At 37.8% G+C, this 19,862-nt stretch overlaps 1 long non-coding RNA gene across 1 annotated transcript; it reads left to right on the top strand.

Moving 5' to 3' along the window:
* The first annotated feature begins 12,700 nt into the window (after positions 1 to 12,700).
* On the top strand, positions 12,701 to 19,239 carry LOC128787687 (uncharacterized). Its single transcript, XR_008430794.1, has 3 exons — positions 12,701 to 12,776; positions 16,148 to 16,264; positions 19,107 to 19,239. It is a non-coding gene; the product is annotated as an uncharacterized LOC128787687 (long non-coding RNA).
* The last annotated feature ends 623 nt before the right edge of the window (positions 19,240 to 19,862 follow it).

The following is a 19,862-nucleotide window of genomic DNA, read 5'->3' as shown; positions in this document are numbered from 1 at the left end:
TGTACCTCCTCAATCAGGACATCCATGGCTCCTGACTTATCTCTTCTTAAAGTAGCCTTCTTCCTGCTTTTCCTGACACCTGACATGATGGTACACCTGCCCTAATAAGACCTTTTAAATTACTGTATTCTTCAGTTAGGGACTCTTTAGTTGCCTAGAGTAAGACAAATCTTCATTCAGCATCTGAAGAATTCTACCTCAAATATGCTCCAGCAGCCTGGCTCTGGTAGACATTTCTTTTGTTCAAACCTTTTCACTTAACAAAAACCCATCAAACAAATTAACAACTAAACTAAAACTCTTATATGTTACTTAGTATGAATCGAAGCAATACATTATTATAATTATTATTATTATTATACATGCTTTACTGAGATTCATAAAGAATAAAGCCCAACAACATTTATTTAATGAGGGAATGAAAGCCAACAGAGCTCTTTAAGTGCCACAAACATCAACAAACTTAAATTGCTAAACTGAAGGGAAAACACATTTGATGGATGATTCTAGCTAAGTATTTACTTCTACAGAATTCTGACACAGAATTCCTAATATCCAACCTAAACCTTCCCTGACACAACTTCATGCTATTTCCTTAGGTCCTGTCACTGCTCACCAGTGAGACCAGTTTTTCCTTAAGTTTGTGATATTGTTCACTCCTGAGACAAATACTGTGCTGGGGAATTCCTGACTAGGAAGCCCTTTCATCTACTCTGCAAGAGGCAGAGAATAACAGAAAAATTAAATATGAGATGAATGGAGAAAATCCTTGAGTAATTATTGCATCAGAACCAGGGAATTAACAGATAGCTAAAGATAATGAAATAAACATGTGGATGTTTAACTATTAAGTAACAAAGAAATTTAAATACTTAGCAAAGGCCAGGAAAAAAAAACTTCAGAAGTGCCAGGAGGATCAAATCCTAGTTTGCTACTTTAAATGCAACTTCATTCCACCTCTAGTTTTCAGCCCATTATTAACTACTACTATTCAAGAAGCAGGAGACTTGAAATTACAAACAGTGGAAATCTAAATGTTCTAAGCATGTTTATACTTTTCTCACAGGGAACAACAAACCCATGAAAATCATTGTCCAAAACAGCAAAGTTCAAACAAGCCTGGACAATCATGTGGATAATGAGAACTAAATGACCTGAGATGGCCATAAGACAATCACTATTGGAAAATGTTATCAAGGAATTTTCCTCATGGGCCTTCTTTTATATCTCTTTGAAACACATAAAAGTGCTACTGGCTGAGAAAAAATATTCACCTAGCCCAGTATGACAATTCCTAAGCTCCTAGTAGTCATAAAGATGACACTTCATGAGAGTTTTATTGACCCAATGTGTGGCTTGTTTTTCAAGCCTTCCCTTGCTTTTATTGTCCCTGACAATGTAGCTTTTTTTTTTTTTTAATCCAAATGAAAGATGAGAAATTCACACATCTGACATGTTCTTCACACTCTTTCAATTTCATAGTTTTTCTTTTCTGAAGAATGTCAGTATAAGCGTCTTTAGGTGGAGGATTTCAACGCATGTTCTGATTTCAGTCACTCAGCGAGAATACAAAAACTTCTATATGAACATGACTCTAATTAATAGAAGGACATCAGGACTTTAAATCTAGGGCTCCATTCCTCACATATTCTTTCTTTTCTGTCAGCTCCAGAGCATTATTCTTTTCATTTTCTTCCGTTATTTCTCTCTATATTTATGCTCATTTTGAGTACTTAAGCCTTATTCTCAATTACTTAAGTTTACATTTACCTTTTGTAAACTTTGCTTTAATGACAATAGCAATGATCAACTACTCATTCTGCACATGGGGCTTGCAGAGCTATAGTGCAGCTTTTTTCCACTCTGTCCTTTCCATGCACTTCTGTTTGTAGACCAAGTGTCTAAGGATTGGTATTGTTACTCATTTGTTTGGTCACTCAGGTTTGAACTCCTTTCGTGAGCTCAAATGTGTTCTACAGGGAATCATTAATTGTGCATCAAAGACATCCACAGTTTCTTGCTTCCTTAAACCTTTGTTCCTTACAGGATGTAATTAAATTCCTTCAAAAATAGCAAAGTCAAAGAGAATTAGAAATAGTTCAAAACAGGTAAGTCTTCTCTGATTTTACAGATGCAAACCACCCTGGTGGTTTGTTCAGATAGAAGAAGGAAAGGAGGGACTGCAGTTCACGCAGACAGAACAGATAAAATAAGCAAGGAACAAGAACAGTCTGAGTGCACCTATTAGTTGGCATATAGGTGGCATCTCTTATTTTTTTCAGCCCAGTACAAGGTTTTTAATTATGAAGAGGTTTATAGTTTATCATTTATCATTATCATCATGTTTTTTGTATCATATACACATTAGAACAGCACATCCTGAATTAAGTTTCTGATGTATTCCTGCCTCCCAGCAGAGAGATAAGCAAAGAGTATTCCTGCTCCTTGTTAAGTAGATTGGGAGTCAACACAAGGTGATGCCAATATGAACTCAAAAGTCAGACCGAGGCCAGACACTGTCATATGTTATAAACCTACATTATGCCGTAACTGGAAGAATTGTCAGAAATGTAATTGCTAAAAATTATTAATGAATAACTTCTGGCTTATAACCCATTTCTGATGCAGATGCTGTTTGCAGTGGAAGACAGCCAGGGACTGAAAACCAAATTCAGAGGGGAGTATAAATATGTCTTCTTTGATGTGCTACACCTGGCCAGTCCTTATAATGAAAAGATTCATTGCAATTTGAAGATTGATTCTTAGGAAAATATAAATAAGCAGTAAAGGTCTTTTTCCCTTTGCTTTCCAATCTCAATGATTTATTGCTAAAACCTCTTCCATTTTTCAGAGTGATTTAATTGTTCTCTTTTTGATATGGACTTGGAAAGATATCTTTAAAAGAAACTTAAAACTTTCAAGAAACTTCCTCTTTCAAAAAAAAAATAAGAAGAAACTACAGTGTATAAATAAAAGGAAGCAAATAAATATTTTAAATGGCGTTGCTCAACAAAAGTGACGATTTCCTGGAAATAGCAAAACTGCTTTTGTCTTGCAGGCACAAATTCTGAGTTATCTTTTCATAGTTAGTGTTTCTGTTGTGGGCTGTTTTGTGACTGGAGGAATTAATGTCTACACGAGAAATAAGGAATTAATTCTACATGAGAATTTCCTTAAATATGCACACATTCAGGTCCTGAAGAAGGTCCTTGAATCATCAGTATGAAGGGTCTTCATGAAGAATGCAGTTTGTATCTGGTGTTTTGTGCTTGTCTTGATCCAAATTGAGATGTCACAGCATGTGCTGTCAGGTGGTTTTGGTATTGATCAATAAAGAACAGGAAACCACATGACGTTCCCAAGAAGAAACTGGGTATATCAGATTTAAGAATTACATTTGGTTCTGGACTTTCCTTAGCTGTAGAAACTCCATTTTACTCTATAGTGGGTTTTCATTCCCAGATCTCATTTGGCTCATATTAACACAAACTCTATATTGCAAAATAGTGTGGCTAGGCATTCCCTGGGTTTTTTTTGATTATTTGTTTGGGTTTTTGTTTGTTTGCTTGTCTGCATTTTTGTTTGTTTGTTTCACTGTACCGGGCATGCATCTGCAGCAGTAACATTTTCCTATATCACTCTTTTATCCTGTTGATCATTTTTTTCCTATTAATTGTGATAATTTTGTTAGCTAGTGCTTCTTCTCTTACCATCTCTATATGCAGCTCTTTCCTATCTGCCTCTAATGTTATTAATTTCATTTCTTGTCTTGATAGGAAAAATTAATCTGATAAACAATGCAAGCTGTTCCTAAAAACTTAAAGTGATTACACTTGAGTCCGTGAATAACAGTCCCATTTAACAAAAATGCCTTAACTGTGGATGTTAACAATTGAAGAGTAAACTTCAAGGAGCAGATTGCAAGTAGTACTGGAAATTATATCTTAGAAAGAATTACTTTAAAAATTTTAAATGTCCTTTAAAAAAACGTTGGGCCTCTTTTGTGATTATGATTATTATTTTTGTATTAACTTATAAATAACTGGAAAATAAACATATTTCATTAAATTCTATACAGTAATATCCTTTGCTGATGGCCTGTAAGATTTGATTTTGTTTAGTAAGCACAGTGACAAACCCCATTTATGCATATTTCATGCTGCCTAATTCATGTGGGTGCAGCTTTAAAACACTAAACCCTTCACACCAAACCTCTGCTTCAGGAACACAGCGTGAAACAAAAGAATTCCAGCTTTTAGCATCTCCCAAGGTAGAAGGCAACTACCACTTTACCTGTGCTTTGCAGTTATTCATGCTAACACCTAACAGGTTTTCAAATTACTTAATATTTTAGTGGTGGTTGTGGTGGTGTTTCAAACACACAGAATCCTAAACTCAGTTGTGGTATAAACTGATGTAATTCAATTATTCACCTGCATGGTCCATAAACTCTGTCTGGAAATGGGATTGACTCTTTGCCCAAACTCACACACAAAAGGAAACATACAAGGGTGGAAGCAAGGATGAAGTTAGCAAAGTTAAAGCCCAAACCAAATTAACCTGGCCAGGGATATAAGAGACAAGAAGGGCTTCCATAAGTGCACAGATAATAAAAGGAAGGCTGATTAAAGGTGCAGAACATCTCACCTATGAGGAAAGGCTGAGAGAGCTGCACTGTTTGGCTGGGAGAAGTGAAGCCTCAGGGGGGATCCTATAATGTATATAAATAACAAATGGGAGGGAGCAAGTAGGGTGGAGCCAGCTCTTTTTGATACTGCCCAGTGACAGGACCAGTCACTGTAAGGGTGACTGAGGCAGAATTCTGACCTCACTGAAATCAGCAGAGCCTTGGTTTATGTTTGGTCAGATCAAAATCTGGCCCTTAAAAATTCTGATCTAAAGCCCTTTTAAGTCAGTGGGCAGACTCTTATTGACTTCTGTAGATCCATAACAAATCTGTAGACAAAGAGCTGTGCTTAACACTCAAATATTTTAATCAGAAAAAAACAGGGAACTTGACTAGGTGACCTGAAAAAAAAAAGTCTCTCTCAAGTAAAAGCAGCTTTCATAATTTCTCCAGCTCCTTGTACTTGAGAATTTTATGGGGACAAAAATCTCTTTCCCTGACACACTACAGATGGGCATACAGATGTGGATTAGAATGAAGTTACATTTGTGCAGTTCTGTAAAGCAGGCTCTGCATGAGAAATGGCTTCAGTGTAGTGATTTAGGTGCAATCCTTTTTTAATTGTATAGCCTTTTAATTACATCTGTGCTACACCTTGGGGAAATGCACTGGGGACTTATAAAGAATCTTGTTTCCAAAGTCAGAGGAGGATAAAAAAAAAAAAAAAAAAGCGGTTTGCATCAAGCAAAGAGCTCTGCAGATGCAATTAATTGGTAGATAAGAAACCTGTGGCTGTTTCCTTCTTAAGCTAAATAACACTAGGTTTTTAGAAGTTTCTTTTTTGTGTGAATAATCTGTATCCTTTATAAATCTCATGGCCCCCTCCATACCCACAAATATTTATTCTCAGCTTTGATTATTTGATCTTGAGGTCAATGATGTTGAAATATTTTTTCTCATTATTACATCAATAAAATATTTAGGAATACTGATAAAGGCCATTTTCTTGTGTGTTTGGAGGTCCTAACTTGTATTTCCAGGTGCAAATTTAGTGGAATCTACTGTAAACTCCCATCTTTCAAGTTATCCTGGTTTGTAACTAATGATTTTTACAAATTGTACCAGACTCCAAAGTGGAATTTTCTTTTCCACATACAAGCTCCTCTGTTCCTCCTGTCAATTTTTTGTATGCTTTGGGGTCTTTTTTTTTTTCCTCTTTGAATAGATTATCTTCAAACTATCCTTTCAGACTTATGCTAAGTTTCATTTATATTCTGTTTCATTTCAAGAGATAAATGGAGGTCTCTGTTCCTGTTTGGTTGCCTCTAATCCACCTCTTCTGTTCCTGGTGTGGATGCACAAAGTGTTGGCTTTTATCTTTGAACCTGTTTGTGCTTCTTGTGGACACCTTTCAGAATAATTCCTTTCAAAATTTAATGCTGTGGGGAAAGTGCTTTTTTCTTTCTTCATGTTTGCTTTTACAACATGTGAATATTTGGGAATGGATGGTGTACTTCCTGTTCTCTATCAGATCAGAAGCAATGAAGTGGACTTTAATTTAGGACAAATTTAACTGAAATGTGTTATTCCTTTGAAATACATCTATAATGTTAGATGTGGAAAGAGATCTGTTATACACCTGAAGAAAATACCCAGGGGAGACTGTGGAAGTAAAGTAGCTAAGGGAGATTTTGCAATGCTTGTTACCTGAAGTTCATCTCACAAACTGAAGCTGTTTCTCTTACTTTTAATTGACTGTGGAAATTGGGAACTACCACAGGAGCCACAAGCAAGATTTATGGATCATTTACAAAATCTCCCCAGTACTTGTTTCAATTTTCTTCCCTTTAAGAAGCTTTACTTTTCATACTATCTCACAGAGGGGGTTGGAAACCTGAGGTCAGTCAGGAATCATAAAGCTATTTTCAACAGATCACACTGTGATGTCCCTGGAGCAACACAAAATCTTCCTCTGGCTCTGCCAGTGCCTCAGTAGCTGTTAGAGTGGTTGGGAAAAAGTCAAGTGGCCTTAATTTGCCTCATGAAGTTTCTGGCTTAAGTATTTTGTCACATTCCATTAGCATTTCACCAATGACATTTCCCTGGAACAGATGAATGAAAAATCGGGTGAATGTTTCAGCTTAATATTTGCGTACAATTTCTGTGAGCATCAAATGACATTTCAGAGACTGTTATTAATATTGTCAGGAGATACAGTTTAGCTCAGAATATCACTCCCAAGGGTCTGTGCTTTTGTCCTCAGATGAACAAAAGGAAAGCATCATTGAAAAGCTGACCTTGAGCATTGCTGCCCAAGCACACCAAATCAAAAGAGTCCGGGTTTGAAGGAGAATGACAGTACTTCTCAATAGTTTGTACTTAGTTCTTATCAGTTCTGGTTATGGGACTGCAATGATTCGCTGACCCTGTTTACAGCATCCTTCCCAGACTTCAGCAGTGCTTGAGGTGGCAAGGACCTGACATCCCAGCTGCTTGTATTAACAAACTTTCCATTAGGCAAGCATGGAACATACACGTGCAAAAGTCATTTTGCAGTGTCTAATGGATAATGATTTCCCCTAGTTTGATTTTTGTTTATTCATCTACCTCTCACATTCATTATTGGCACATATGATGACATTTCTTTCATGAGGAATTAAAATTATTTTCTTAAATATGAATTTGAAGATCAGAGATTCATAGAATATCCTGAGTTGGAAGGGACCCACAAAGATCATCAAGTCCAACTCCTATCCCTGTACAGGAAAACCTCAAGTATCACACCATGTGCCCAAGAGCATTGTCCAAACACTTCTTGAACTCTGTCAGGCTGGTGCTGTGAGCACATGCCTGGGGACTCTATTCCAGTGGCCAGCCACCCTCTGGGTGAAGAATTTTTTTTCTGATATCCAGCCTGAACATCCCCTGACACAGCTTCAGGCCATTTCCTCGACTCCTGTCACTGGTCACCAGAGAGATCAGTGCCTGCTACTCCCCTTCCCTTTATGCAGAGCAGACCACAATGAGGTGTCCCCTCAGTCTCCTCCAGGCCAAACAAACCAAGTGAGCTCAGCCACTCCTCCCATGGCTTCTTTTTAGACCCTTCATCATCTTTGTAGCTCTCTTTTGGATGAGCTCTCTAATGGCTTTATATCCCTCTCATATTGAGACGTTCAAAACTGCACCCAGGGCTCGAGGAGAGGCCGCACCAGTGCAGAGCAGAAAGGGACAATCAGGTCCTTTCACCAGCTGACATCCCTGCTGCCTGAGGCACCCCAGGACACGGCTGGATTTTCATTTAAAAAACATCCAAACAGAATATTAGATGGGAGGGATTTTTTGGTCTCGTTTCTAATGATTTATTTAAACTAAACTCCCTTAGAGGTTTTTCAGGGAAATTTTCCACAGCTTGTCCTGGCGTGAGGGCAGCTGGCAGCGGGCTTTGCCGAAGCGCCCTGGCACACGGCAGGGCGCAGCGGTGTGGCGCGGCAGGGGCGGCGCCCGGGATGTCCTCAGGGTCCCCGTGTGCCCGGGGTGTCCTCAGGGTCCCCGTGTGCCCGGGCTGTCCCCCGGGGTCCCCGTGTGCCCGGGGTGTCCCCCGGGGCCCATCGCGGCTGCGGAGGCCCAGGCCGGGCGCGCCCCGCCGTCCCGAGGGGCGGCGGCGCCACCTGGCGGCGGCGGGAGCGGCGGCTGTTCCAGGCGGGAATGCTGCTGGAACGGCGCTGCCTCAGCTGCGGCCATCGCCCCTGTCCGAGCGCCTGCTCTGCCCCCAGAGCGCCCGCTGCCCTCCACGCATGCAGATGATGTTCCATCCTAGAAGTATTCAAGGATAGCTTGGAGGCGGTTCTGAGCTCTACTGGAGGGTATTTCTGCCCATGGCGGGCAGGTTGGATTCGGTGATCTTTAAGGTCCTTCGAAACCCAAAGCATTCTGTGATCTGAAGCTCTCAACTGTTTTTTTTTTTTTTTTTTTTTTTTTTTTTTTTTTTTTTTTGTTTTTTTTTTTTTTTTTTTTTTTTTTTTATATATATATCCTGGATGCTAATTGCTGCTGCTTGTCCCTTGAAGGAACCTAGAGGGTCAATGGAGCAGTATTCCACTTCTGGATGCTGTACATAAGGGCACAAAGCCAGCCAGCCTATGTCTCTCCCAGCCTGAAAGCACCTGCCAGCCAGGCTGAAAATGGGTTGTCAAACACAGTGTGGGCTGTCCACTCTGCACTTACTCAACAGTTTTGAGAGACTACTAGGCTTCTTTCTGCTCTGGGCTTAAAAAAAGAAAGAAGAAGAACAAAAAAAAAAAAAAAAAAAAGAAAAAAAGAAAAGAAAAAAAAAAAAAAGAGTGAAGAAGTATTATTGTGTAGAGGAGAGACTGTAGCAAAGACCTATTGGAGTTTGCCCACACTCATGAGGGAGATCTGTTCTAACAGCAGGAATTGAACAACTGTGTATCAGTTGAATTCAGTGCATAAGCACCGTAGTGTTTGTCCTTCACTGATGTAAGTTTGAATCTGCTCTGGGTTAGAAAAGTGGAGTTAAGAACAGGACTTGCTCAATAGCCACTTATTACAGCCATTCTTCACTTCCCTGAGAATTATCACCATTCAGCCTTTTGAGGATATTCTTAAAGAGGGGACTGAAGAGCAAAAATATCATCACCAACACAGTTGAACAAGTGTTTGATCTGCCATCCATGATAAAATACTTCAGGGTCACTGGCTGATAGCTTTTCTTTGGGAAGTGAAGGACTGTAGGAATAAATGTCTCAAGAGGAGAAATTCTGGATCTGTCTGAAAAGTCTTTTGTATGTGATTAACCATTTACAACCGGTATAATGCATGGTCACTCTTAGTTAGCAACAAGATTACTGCTCAGTTTTGGTAAAATTCACTTCAGAGTTCATAATTTTGAATTTAAAATTTATGTTAACACCAAACTCACATCCAGATGGATCTAAAGCCTTGACACTGCTGATAATCCAGAGTCAATGAAGAATATTACTGTTCAATTAATCAAGAGATTTGCACACAAAACTTTAAATCCAGACTAACTGTGGTTTTTAGAATAACAAAACTATAGAAAATAAATTACTCTGTGGACTGTTTTATTGAAGAGCATGTGGGAAGTAGTCTGTTAGTGTCAAGACAAAATTAGACAAGATTTTTTTAACACTAGTAAATTGGGATATATTAAGTACTTTGAATAAAGTTAAGATTATGGCAAAAGCCATAATAATTTCACTGTCAGTTAAAGGTGCAATTGCCAGAAAATTGAAAAATGTAGGAAAATTCTCTTCAGTGCTTGAAGAATCAATGTTGGCCATATGTGGCAGTACAAAGCTGCTGCGGAGAAGACAGACCTGACTGATTTTTCAGTGCAGTCTCTGATGCATGAAAGTCATTCTGAAGTTTAATTGAAGTTGGGAGAAGCCTGTTTCTGACAGAAGATATTTGTTTTAACTGTTTTGTGGGAAATGAAATATTTAATTTTCAGCATGCAAAACACTCAGACATTCATAGATAAAAGTGGTCTATTAAACTTATCACCTTCTTAAACTTTGGGATCAGCAATTATTCAACCAAGGAAATATTTCAAGCTGTAAATATTATTTCATTTTTTTACTCAGGAAGCAAGCAATGAGTTATCTTATAAATATAATTGAAGAAGGAAATTTTAACATCACCTCTGTCATCATGCCTTTCAAAAAAGATGCTTAAAATTGACTTGAATATGAGTGCACTACAGTTAGTGTTCAAATCAGTTATTGCAAGCTCAATAATGTTTCGCTACTGCCTCATTCTGTGCAATCAGAGTACAAGATCTTCTGGTCAGGGGTCTCCTTTTCATGGTGCATGTGAATAATCTTCCTGGATGGACACATAAACAGAGTTTGCAGCTGCTGCAGTAGCACTAGTAGTAAAGCATTTCTGTTGTGGCCTCCTAAAATCCCTTTGCAATGCCTCTTGTGCCAATCCTTAATTTTCAAGCATAATTTTGGTCCCACCAAACTTCTATGGAAGTGGACAAAAGGAAGCTATATTTTCCAGAAACTGAAATCCTGACTGGGATTCAGTGACTGAATTTTGTTTGTCTGGCAGGAAGCCATCATCAGGGACCCCAATCTCCTCCTCCACAAACAGGGACAATGCTATTGATCCCAGGTGGTATCTCCTCTGAGATCTGCAGTTGCAAAGTGTTGAGCATATATCATCATGGTATTATTTTTAAGGGATCAGACCTTACCAGGGCTGTTTTCATACTCTCATTCATAATCCCCAAGACAACTGATTTGCACTCCCAGTCTAGGCACCAACACAGATTTGTTTTGTTCTGCTCTGTAATTGATATATACTGCTGAACTTGAAGGTAGGGATATATACATAAAGCTAATAATAAGCTTATGAAAGGAATATAATTTTAGGACACACAGTTGTGTAGACATCCTTTATAATTTTTTCAGTGTAGGGATCAATTTTTGTTTTAAAGGCATATCTTTGCCTTTAAATGCCTTTAAATGCCTGCAAATGTTTATCTTGTGCAGTATTATAGAGAAAAATTTTAAGCTAACCATTTCAGAATAAATAAGTGACTGGTTTACAAAGATAAATTACTATTTTGTTATATTAGAAATTAAATCTTTCTCTAATACTAAATTAAAGTTTATGAATTCTGTGACATTATGATATCTTTGATAATATTAAAAGGTAAAAACACCTAAATTTGAGACAGGTTTAAAGAATATAGACATTTAAGAACCACAGTGTTACAATGCACAATCTGAGCTCTACTGAAACACTCCTTTTACCAAGAAATACAGCTGTTAACAAAATGTCACCTTATCTATTCAGTGATTGTAGAAATGGGGGGAAAATGAATTGATTTTAAAGGGTTATCTGAGGATTCAAATAAAATAATCAATGAGCAAAAAATAGTGGCAAGATAGTAATCATAGCCTTATCCTGTTTTGAACTGCTGAATGACACTGAACAGGCTCTTAATAGCACTTATGTGCTGCATTCAAGGAAGAAGCCTTTTGAAATTTAAAAGAAAAAAGAGTACACGCATGCTTGTTTAGCTACATATTAATTGCTAAAGAGATTGTTATTTAAATAAACATGTTTATACTTTTCAAAATATAAATGTATTTATAGAAATACATACACAGAACATCATCAGAATGCCCAAAATAACTTTCATGTTGTAAGGGCAAATTAAGGGTAGGTAATGCTGTTTTCAGTTCTTACACCTTGGATTTCACTGAAGAATTTTGTTATCCTCATTGGCTAGGTCAGTCTTGACTGATGGTATTTTAGAATCTGGTGGTTCCTCATGATTTGAGGACCTGCAGGCCCAGTTATTCTTATATTTCCTACTGCTGCCAGTAGTTGCTATTTCAACAACAGCTCTGAATTTCTGCAGTAATTAACTCATTACCACAACTACATGAGAAGCCATGGAACCCATGTTTAACTGTTACTTTTTGGCTACAAAGGCTTCCACAAATATAATTCCCTATCATGGTACATTTTCTGTTTCATTAAATCTCCTTGCAGGCATTTGCAGTACCTTTGTTGTGAGCTTTGGGTTGATACCATCTAGGCTGTTTTTAAGCTTTGTATTGAACAATATTTTAGAAGTTAGAGTTTCAAGTTAGCAGTTTCAAAGTTGCTACTCTAGTTTTGCTTGCTTCATCATGCTGATGTTTTCCTCAGAGGAAGCAAGAGTAGTTTGTGACACAACATGGAAGGACCTGCTCAGATTTAAGGTGCCTGCTCTTCATAGCTCACTTCTGCTGCTAATCCATAAATTTGCCCTGTTGATCATATTTTATCTGTCAACCCCACAGAAATATCTAGGAACATCTGGGTACACTTAAGTGGTCTTCTGTGCTAATCATTTGGAAAATGAAGTGACTGCTGAGACACCTGGCTCCCACAACCTCACTTGTCAGCAGAGAACTGTTGAGGTTCTATACCACAGGCTTCTGCCATGTCATAAAAGCTGGCATAAACTCACATTGTCAGCAATAGAAAATAGCAGAACTCACTGTGTCATTCTGTCCTCTGACTGTCACTCAGAAGACCCTGTAGGTGTCCCATAGGTACCCCATAGCTCCTGTGCTGAATCTACCAGCCAGGTAGACATAATAAGGTATTTTATCTTGTTTCAGGGGATCCCTTTGCTTGGGTAACTGAATCAAGTTACTAATGTCAGATGGATCTTGCATTTCCTTACACTTGTAAATTTATCTTTCCAAGACATATTGATTTTTGCATCTAGCTCTGAGTATTCACAGTAGAAATAGTCTTGCCATGACGTAAACTGACCTTTACCTATGTCTCACATGACCAAGTTTTCTTTTCACATTCTTGACTATATTTTCATCTATTGCAGTGATTTGTGCAGGGTTTAAACTTATAATTAGAAAGAAACATTCCTGATGTTTAAAGTAGTAGTTCAGTCACAGTGAGTAGCTACTCTTGAGCAAATCCCACCAGGATGTTCTCTAAAGTAGTTGTTAGTGTTGCAGACACCTCTGTGTTGACTACAGAGGGATAGTGTTCTATAAAACACATGTACTATACTTCATGGATAATTTCTGTCCTTCTCTGCAGTCCTTTGGAAAATGGGTTTGAATCTTGCAGATCTGACAGTCCTATGGGATGTTGGGACCTGGCCAACATCTGCCAGTTTCCCCATGTGCTCTTCCCCACTTCTTTCCTATCTTCAGACTTTGAGTTTTACTTTTGTTTTGCCTCTTATACTTCTGCGGACCCATGTTCTCAAAAATTCAGCTACAACTTTTCTCTTCTGAATACGTAATCTTCTCTGACTACATTCTGGAAAATAACAGGATTGTTTTTCTTTTAAGATTGAGTTGGGATGTTGTATCTCAGGTCTCTGAGCATCGTCATAATCTTTTCTCAAATTAGGGATTCCACAAAACCTTCAAAATTGCATGTCTGGTTTAGTAGCCTCAGAGGTGGTATAAATGCTTCAAAAATTTCTCCCAGTTTTTTATCTGTTATGAAACTGATATAGTTCTTTATTTTCTCTGAAAGTACAATATTATTTCAAATCTCTTTAGAACAGTTAGATAACAGTTCATTCTTCTTTCTGTAAGTGCAGGCTGCTAAACAAATGCAGCACTTCACACACAGCAAAATGGGGAAAACAGAAAACTTTTGCTCTTGTTATTTCTCAGTACTTCTGCATCCTATCTTGAAAAACAATGCATTTTCTCTTTGTGTATGTATCATTTTTCTGGACAATTGCAGATGCAAAGGAATAACACTATACTCATCTAATTGCAAAGGGATGCTGCCCTATTTTGCCATATTTTTCTTCTCTTCAAGCACATGTTTTCATATCTTATATCTACTTGTAATCCCATTGAATGCTTGGGGTTTCTGCGTAGAGTTTATAGGCTTGAATATAACAGCAGAGAAGTAAATTAAAAACTGTATAAAAAAGCGTAAGAGGGAGAGGAAGACAGAGAGAAGTGCTTATCATAAAGCTGACTTTTCAGTTTAAAAGCTGTCAAAGCAGAATGTTCCAGGGTGTTGGATTTCAGCTTTAGCAGCAAAAGTCAAAATAATTTTAAAAACAACTATTCACAGAACTAGCATATGTTTGAAGATATACACTGGGTAATTGCTTTGGGGGAAGAGCTTAAGGGAATGGAAAGATTATAGGATGTCTTTCCATGATGATTTTATTTTCTTTTTATGTATCTATATCTATATCCTTATTTGTGTTTGCGTGCATGAATGTGGATGATTAAATGAGACATCTTATTGATATATTTGCATACAAATGCTAACACACACATACATATATATTATGAATATATATGCATATTTATGCATATTATGCATATATATGCATATTTATGAAGAAAGTCAAGAAGAAAGTTAATTTATCTGTGTATCTCTTACTGACCAAAGCAGACTTCTCTTAATCTACACACAATGATACACAGAATTAAGTAACATGAGAGGAGCACACTCTGTGTTTATTGCACAGAAGATAAATCCATATGCATAAGTTTGCTAATGTAGTAAGTAAACTATATGAAGGAGGGGTTCCAGAAATTAAGGAAAAAAAAAAGCAGAAAATATTTATTTAATCAAAACATCTTTATCTGGAACATTTTAGAAAAAACAAAAATTCTTCCACAATCATCTTCTCTACCTCAGTCTTTCCAGTTGCATAAGAACAAAAGTTGACAGCTCTTTGTTCCTGAATTCTGCAGGAAATGTATGAATTTTTAAAACAAACCCACACCCCTTTCTTTTTATTGCATCTTTCCCACTGTGTCTTTTTCTGTTTAAAAATATCACATCTTGGTGTTTTCTGTCTACATAAGTATAGAGATATAGGGGATATATATTTTTTACAGAAAATATGGAGCTTTTTTTTCCCCCAGCACTGATTGTCTGCATGCTCAATGTGGTGACACTCACAAGAGGGATAAATGTGGGACATTTGCCCTTTTAGAGTCTCCTTAGGATCTTTTTCATAAAAATGGATTATCTGTTTTCCATTTTCTTTTCTCATTATAACCTTTGTCATGTGTGTGGGCTCCCTGGGCTTTAATGTCTCTTTCTTCATGAATTAAAGGGGGAATTCTCCTTTTCTTTGACCTTTTCAGTATTCTGCACTTCAGTGAGGTGGCATTTCCACTCCTTAAAGACTACAACCTGTGCTGACTAATCAGCCAATCAAATGACAATTACAAAAGTAAAATCAATTACTGTTGCTGTTAAAGCCAAACCTCATCTGACATATTTTGGCCTCCTCTGCCATCATCCACTGGGAGGGTTAAAGCTCTAATGACAGGGCTATATATGGAAACAGGCCAGATCCTTTGACACATACTGCAAAACCTTTTACTTGACTAACACAAAGAGGAATTGAACTTCTGTAATGAGGAATTCAGGGGTTAAATTCAGTATTGCCTTAAGTCTTGTCATTTTGTGACTATCAGCAAGACATTACATGCAATTCCATACCCTCCCCAAAGAAAATATTTAAAACCATAATTGTTGAATTAATGTCTTCCTGTCTCCTGGAAGAGGATGCTGGAGCTGAGCACTTGATCTGCACAGGTCTTGCCTCTGACCCCTTTCAGATGATTTCCCATCAGAAATCTTTGTTTACCACAGTGTTGGCTACTTTCAGAAGTGGGCACAGTGTCTGGAATTTTAAATATGCTCTTGAGCCTCATATTTCCTATTAATCAACTGTTGGCAACTTCCTTTTCAGCAGACAAGAAAATGAAATCATCTTAGCGGCTTATAGGTATTACATACAGTAAACAGGGCAATAAGGGTGTCTCACCTGGGCAGCTGTTATAAATACCTGTTATCTTTGTTGACCTGAAAGACATTTAAGTGTGTGAAGAAAACTCTTTGAATTAGTCTTCCAGATATCCCTGTAGGCTTCACAATGTAAGGTATCTTCTGTTTGGTTGTTGGACTATTAGAAGTGCAGTCTAATTTTCCAACTTTCCTCTGCAGGCATCCAGGAAAGAGCATGTGGGAGGAAGAGTGATTTTCACTTATAATAGACTGGTTCTGAAGTTGGCTCCTGTTGCAGGAATTATTGTGCTGCTTTAAAATCTTGCTGGAATGGAGGTGATGACAGTGAAGACATTTCAGGGGAGGATGAGTATTTTGTTAACTAAATATTCATGTCAGTTGTTTTAGACTTGCTATTCCGTTGACCTGTTACAATCTTTATTTTTTACATGTGATCCTCCCTTATGTCTAAAATGGTTCTGTAAAGTCTTTACTGGAAGATGAAGTGTTACTTCATTGTGCTGATTTCCAGATATATTTTTGTTATAACCCCCAACAGCATTTAGAAAACTTTTCTTTAAGTCACGGATAATAATAATTTAGAAGACGTGAGTTGAACTGTTTCCTGGAAATCCCATTGGAGATCTGCAAGCAGTTGCAATCAGATTTCCTGGATATCATAGAAGAGATCTCGTGGTCAAAAGACTGAGTTTTTCTTTGTATTATTTCCCTTTTTCCTCACTTCTAAATGAAGAGGTAATTAATTATCCCAGCATGTTATTATCATTCCTCATGTGTAGCAAATACTCTCTCATAAATTGGATAGTATTTTGAGACAAAAGGCAAGATTCATCTCAACTATCTTGAAATAGCTAGAAGTTAGGGAGTTACTTTTAGGGTGAAATTCAGATTATTAAATTTAGTTGTCTGAAACCATCACCTGAATATCAATCTGAACCACATGTCTGTCTTAGATCAGAGTAATCCCACCACAGGTTTCTGGTCTAAAATGTTAATATCTTTCCCTGTAAATAAATTGCCAAAATGAGACACCTAGCTTTTAGATGAGACACCTCAGTTTTACAGATCATGTATGTCTCACCCCAAAAGCCAACATGATTTTGGGGCAATGTTTTCAAATATTGCTTATGGCAATCATCCTGCAAAACTTACACACAATGAAAATTCCTTCAGAATGTCCAAGTGTGATCCAAAGCCCTTTACAATCAGTGGGAGACTTGTTGATCCATTCTGGAAAGGCAGCTGTTTAAGAAGAAACAAACTTTGCTGACAGAATCCCCCTCTGCAGTAAAAAGAGAAGCCTGAAGGGAATGATCATGCAACAAGATCTATTTTGTCTGTTTGAGGAGTACATGTCACTTACGCACTAGTATATTTTAGCAAACAGAGCATGTATTTTAGCTGGTTAAGCAGAACAAGCATCGCTGACATTCAGACAGCTCTCCCTTAAGGCTGCTAAGGACAGTTCATCTATCTATTGAAAATATATTTTCCCTCCACAGAAGATTTTAATAACTTGGAGTGAAGTCTGCATTGCACAGGGGTTGAGAACCCAACATTTGCATCACAGGGGTTGAGAACCCAACATTTGCATCATTCAGACTCATTGAGGTTTCCAGTGCAACTAAGTAACTCATAAAATTCCTTGAGAAAGGGCAATATTATACTTCAGCATGCAAGATTGTTAACATGTCATGTTTTGCTTGCATAATTTGAGTGGTCTGTAACAGCATGGAGTTTTGAAACTTAATTTTTCTGTCAAAAATAAACATGATCTCTCCTCTCTGGTGGGCAGTGACAGAACCTGAGGGAAGAACACAACACACGAAGTTGTGTTGGGGGCAGTTTAGGTGAGATATTAGAAAAAGGTTCTCTCACCCAGAGGGTGGTTGGGCACTGGAAGAGGCTCCCCAGGGAAGTGGTCACAGCACCAAGCTTGGCAGAGTTCAAGAAGTGTTTGGACAATGCTCTCAGGCACAGGGTGTGACTCTTGGGAATGGTGCTGTGCAGGGCCAGGAGCTGGACTGGTTGGTCCCAGATCAAACATGCCAGCATGTAGCTGAAGCAGCTGCTGTCTCTTTGCTCCTTCTCTCCACACAGTTGTCACAGAGCCTTAGCACCCAGATATCATTTTTGGAGCCCAGGAAAGCACCAACCCCCCTGCCATGGGCAGGGACACCTTTCACTAGAGCAGTATGTTCAGAGCTCCATCCAGCCTGGCCTTGAACATTTCCAAGGATGGGACGTTCCCTTCTCTGGACAACCTGTTGCAGGGCTTCCTGAACTTCACAGTAAAAAAATTTCTTCATAACATCCCATCTAAACCTACTCTCTTTTAATTTGAATCCAATCCCCCTTGTCGTGTCACTACAGGCTCTTGTAAATAATCTCTCTCCATCTTTCTTGTAAGCTCCCTTCAGGTACTGGGAAGCTGCAATTAGGTCACCTCAAAGCCTTTTCTTCTTCAGGCTGAACAATTCCAATTCTTTCATTGAAGAGGTCCTCCATCATTCTCATCATCTTGGTGCTTCCTCTGGACTTGCTGCAACAGATGGAAGTCATTTGGGCTTAAGATAGAATGTATGCAAGCTAAAAATATATCTATGCCTAGAAATAGGATATTATGGAATAGCATTCCTAGCCAGTGGAATGAAATAAGTAACTTCAGAAGGCAAATCTTCCCACTTTCCTTCATTAATTTTATTAGGATGAGGTTGATCAGTGTCAGGGGGTGCATGTTTTATCACAAGATACATATACACTGCTAAAATTTGATGCAGCTTGGACTTTGATAAATAGCTAAAAGTGGCTTAGATCCAAAATATGAATAGTGTGGGAAAATTGGTTAATTAAATATTAAATATTAATTATTAATATTAATAATATATTTTTCCTCAAATGGAAACCTCCAGAAATATATTAAAGAATAATCTATTTTAAGATCTATCAGGCTGGTTTTTTTGATGAGAGAAAAATATTTCCTCAACTAATACATTTTGTTCATCATTAGTGTAAGATAAGAGAGAGAGGAGGAGCAAGGGGATAAATGACTAGAGTACAAGGCTGTGCAGACTATATATATCTAATTTAGATATTTCAGACTATTATTTGAACTAGAACAAAAACTAGATCTCAGTCACTCTCTTATATCTTCCAGGCAGATGTATTTTTACGCCCATTCAGGACTTCTACGGGATATGGAAATCTTGTGAATACAGGAGCAGGGAGAATTGGAGAAACAGCTTGCTGGTCAGACACTAGGCCTATATGAAAATAGAAGACATAGTAGATGAGGTGATGAATCTCCTCATTATGGAATAAATTCTGAAATCTATTCATTTTACAACTATGCAAGTTATACCGCAAATGGACACAAAGAACTTCCTCCATATCATGAGGAAGAAGTTGCAGAGTGATTTTCTCTATAATTTGTTGCCTGTCCATTATTTTGGGGCTCACTACACTAGAGATTAAAGCAAATTAACATACAGCCATTATCTTTCACATCAGAGGAATGGTTAATACACTTCCAACATGGTGAGTATAAAACATAGACATATCTTTTGGAGGAAGAGCAAATAACAGAGCTCCCACATCACAGTCCTCCTCATCATTTTTCCCTAGGAAAAAAAGCCAGGGATTGTTCCTACAGAGAATCTAGAAGAAACATTTCTGGCACCAAATAATTCACCTCTTATTAAATTATATATTGTCAGTTATAAAATTCCATAAATAACTGTAGAGCAGCCAAGTGAAAAGGCAGATAAAACCCAGTAAAAAGTGCATGAGAAGGATCTGTTTCCAAGAGTAGATTGACCAAACTTCCAGCTTCCATTTATGGTTTTCAAATAAATAAAAATAGTTAAAATTGTTTTTTTCATTCAGATTTCTTCAGCACTTGGGAAATTACAGG

This window comes from Vidua chalybeata, chromosome 5 (genome assembly GCF_026979565.1).
Source record: "Vidua chalybeata isolate OUT-0048 chromosome 5, bVidCha1 merged haplotype, whole genome shotgun sequence".
NCBI lineage: Eukaryota > Metazoa > Chordata > Aves > Passeriformes > Viduidae > Vidua > Vidua chalybeata.
The sequence above is the reverse complement of the archived record's forward strand: the minus strand, read 5'-3'. Positions and strand labels throughout refer to the sequence as shown.